The following is a 4,184-nucleotide window of genomic DNA, read 5'->3' as shown; positions in this document are numbered from 1 at the left end:
TTAGTTTCAGGCTAAAATTGTCATTTTACTTCAAATTGGGTTAATGGGAATAAAAATTTGTTGTTAGGGTAAGTGAGATAATTTTAGCTGATTTTTGTGCTTTGGGTCAAGGACCCAACAAAAAAAGGGACCAAGAAAAATGGAAATAGAAAAGTCAAAAAACATAATTGTATTACGTATTTAATTATAATTAAAGTTAGAATCTCTTTCCTAGGTATTTTTCTCTTTCTTTGCAACGCCTTTCTCTCTTCTTCCATAAAACAAGATCGAAGACACTCTCTCTTTTCTCAACTTTTCCCTCTACATCTCTCTAAGGGCACATTTACTTACTTGGAAGGAAAGGGAATGATTACGGGGTAAAAACATTCATGCGTTTACTAACACATAAAGGAATCGGAATGATTCCGGGTAAAAGAATTCATGCGTTTACTAACACATGAAGGAATCGGAATGGATGTAGGTCCCACCTCCTTATCAGGAATCGATTCCTGAATACTCAGGAATTCGATTACGAAGGGGGGAGATGGGTTTAGGAATCATTCCTCCGGAATCAATACCGATTCATTTCTTCTCCCATTCCACTTGTCTCCGATTCATGATTATTTTCCATTCCAAGTAAGTAAACGTGCCATAAATTCGTCTTCCCTCACAAGCTCATTGAGTCATTGCCCCATTTGATATTTTCTTCCCTATTGTTTTCTCTTCTGGCTTTTTTTTTTCTTTCCTTTTTTGTTGCAATCTCCAGAAATTAGGGTTATTGAAATAATAATAATAATTCTGAAGAAAAACCTACCTAGCCGCCCTTGAACGCGTCTCACGCATTTGATTTTCTACTGAGATTTCATGGCCTATCCAGCTGCACGCCCTAGCGGCGTCGTTGTCGGATAGGCCAAAGATGACCTAGGGTCCGATAACTGGTTTAGCCGGCTTAAGCCTAGTCATAGTGGAGGTTCTGTGGTGTTGGCGGCGTTGCAGTCCAAATCGTTTGCAGGTTAGTTAGGCGGTGGAGGTTTGTTGGCAAGCTGGCGGAGTTGACATCTCTGCGTGGTGGTCTAAGGAGGGTTTCAATATCGGCGGCACGAATTTGGTTGGCTGGGATAGTGTGTTAGTATAAGGTTTTGTTTGGCATTCCCTATTTTAACAAAACTCTACTCTCATTAAGAAGCCCAAGTATGCAGCCCAAGTCCACAATTGTTTAATTATACCAAGTGTGGTTGTCTTGCTATCAAAGACCCACTTGAAGTCTCAAAGATCAGTTTGCTGCTTTGCTGTCAGCTTCCCCATCTTAGCATGATTGCAACTTGCTTCTTCTTCTCTTGCTGTCGAAAGCCAAGGCCAAGTTTGAAGATTAGTTCAATTGCAACTTGATACCTCATCTCAGTTTGCTGCTTTGCTGCCTTGATGTCGTGCTTCCCCATCCCATCTCATCTTGCTGTCTTGTCCAAGATCAAGCTTCAAACTTGAAGATCAAAAGAAGACCCTCTTCATCATGGCTTAGGTAAGCTCATACATGGCATCTCTTTCACAAAAGTCAATGGTTTTTCATGGGTTCCATTCGGGTGTCAGTTTTGATTAAGGAGTTGGAGTGTTTGGCTTATAGAATTGGTATTCCCAATTGAAATTAGGAGCATGGGTTTACATGTGCAATCTGAAATTATGGGTATGGGTTTACCTACTCCAATTGAGCTTAAGGGTTCTTTGAGTGAACTGTCCTTCCTCTTCCTCCTCTATATATATGGGTTCTCTGTTCCTATTTGGCCATTGAAAAATACTTTTGTTTTTCAGTCCCTTTGTTGTTAAAGAGTTATCTCTTTGGTTTTCTGTTTTTCAAAGTGTCTTGTTCCATGTTGAAAACAATTTGAAAAACAACAAACCATTCATTCATTCATGCATAATCATATCTTGCATCCCATAAGGTCATTTGGGTATTGCAAGCTTCAAAGGTGAAATCTCCAAGAAGAACTTGCTGCGTTCATAGCTTGTTTCATAGCTGAGATTTCAAATGTATCACTTGTATAAACAATTAGCAAGTAGTGATTACACACAGCCTAGTGAGTCAGTTTAGGAAGGATTTCCGCGGTCAGTTCAATTCCTGTGGTGTAAACTTGTAATCTGTTTTTCATTAGTGATTTGGTTTTGGTCTTTCAAGTGTAAAGGCCACGCAGATGTTTTCCCTTGATATGGTTTTACTGCGTCAACAAAACATGTGTTCTTTATTGCTTTAGTTGGTTTGTTGAATTTACAATACTTTCTGTTCAATATTAGTTCTCAGGATTGATCACCCTGTTGCAATCCCTGAGAAAGTTTTTGAACGAAAAATTGGCTGTGAGCCTATTCACCCCCCCTCTAGGCTCGTCCAACTGCTAAAGCTTCTTGGGATTTACTTCAAACCACTCATGAGGGTAACAAAAAGGTGAAGGCACAAAAAGTTTTCCTCAAGGTAAGTTGTCTATCTTTTGTGACAACACTAGTGCCATTAACATCTCTAAGAATCTTGTTCAACACTCACGCACAAAGCATATTGATATTCGATATCATTTCATTCGTGATCTTGTTGATGCAAATATCCTTGAGCTGTAATTTATTCCCATTGAAAATCAATTGGTTGATTTGTTTACAAAACCTTTAGACAACCTTCGTTTTGAGTCTCTTAGGAAGTCTATTGGAATGTGCTCTACTGTTTGAATATTATCACTCATATATGCAGGCTGTATGTTATATATTATGTGTGCTGCATTTAGTGTAGTATGGGAAAAAATAAGTATTTTTTTTGGGTTTGGGATTGCATGCATAGTTTCAATCCTGGTAAGCACTGACCAAGTCTTGATCTAAGATCAAAGGACAATTTGTTCAAAATTTCTTTTTCCTTGGTCACTCAAGGTTCTCAAGACTCTTTGCATCAGCTTTCTATTGTTCACTGCTCATTTTTTGTTTGAAAAGTCTATTATCTTAAACTCTTGCACCTAAATCTCTTGTGGGGTTTTATATTGTGCTCAGTTTTTATGATGGTTTGAAATGAGTAGTTTATGCTTCTTCATGAAAATATTTAGAGAAGCTTGGCCAGGCTATTCCCAAAGTAAACGGGCCTCGGTCGTGGTGAACGATATGAGGATTGGGAAGAAAAGGGAATGGTTTGGTCACCCCAGTGGTATTTTCTTGTTTGATATCCTCTTTTTGACTCGAGTTGATATGTCCTTAGGAGTGTCCTTGTTACACTTAATGCCTTAAAACCAACTGGTTTGAGAGCCATTGACATAAGACTTGTTACATGGGTCAAAAATATGGTTTATTTCGGAAAGCTCAAGCTTAACAAAGCCAATGATTATGAGCTAAATAAATAAAATAAAATAAAAATTTGGAGTGATAAGGATCAATAAACTCAAATAGGATTTCATCTCATTCCTTTGTAATATCTTGTGTATCAATTCTTATCCCTTGGATGGTTTAGCTCAAGTTTCTCAACAATTCAAGAATCATGAAATGCTACAAGTCATCTTTGAGCGCTGTTTACAAAAAGGAACTGTCAAATTGTCTTGAGTTTCTTTGTGGGATCTGGAGGGATTCAAATGTGATCTGCAATCCTCTGTGGCTCTTTGCCTGACTTGTCAAGATAAATCTAGGATTGACTATGCCCTTCATCCTTGCTTGCTTGCATTTTTAAATTCTCAATAATCCGCTGCATATATTGAGGGGGAGTATTCATGATACATGTGGTCTTCCTTGTGTTCTTCAAAATTGAAGGTTGTTAGTTCAAAAATGTTTTCCAAGTTGGCCATTTGCATTTTTCTGCTGATTTGTGCTCTTAAATGGATGATATTTGTTTTTGTTGATAGTGTTTTCCCTTTTTCTCATTCCTAGACAAAAAGGGGGAGAAGTATTAGGGTGCCTTTGTGGCTGTTCCTTATTGCTAATGCTTCATGTGATCTTAAAATGCTTGGTTGCATTGTTTTCTTGTGCCTTAATTGCCCATGCTTCACTTGGTATGTCTTGTGCAATTGTTTCAGGTTTGTATTGTTGTTTACTTTTAGTAAGACATGGCTTTATGCCGGAAATAAATCCTTGTCATTTTTTTGGCAGGGAGACATGGGCGTTGTCCCGGTATGCACACTTAGTGTGCCTTGTCTGGCCTAGCGAGGCAGCGAGCTATTTGCTTGATCAAATGGACACAAACTCCTAGTGGCAGG

Source organism: Rosa rugosa, chromosome 2 (genome assembly GCF_958449725.1).
Source record: "Rosa rugosa chromosome 2, drRosRugo1.1, whole genome shotgun sequence".
Lineage (NCBI taxonomy): Eukaryota > Viridiplantae > Streptophyta > Magnoliopsida > Rosales > Rosaceae > Rosa > Rosa rugosa.
This window is presented reverse-complemented; position numbering follows the sequence as displayed.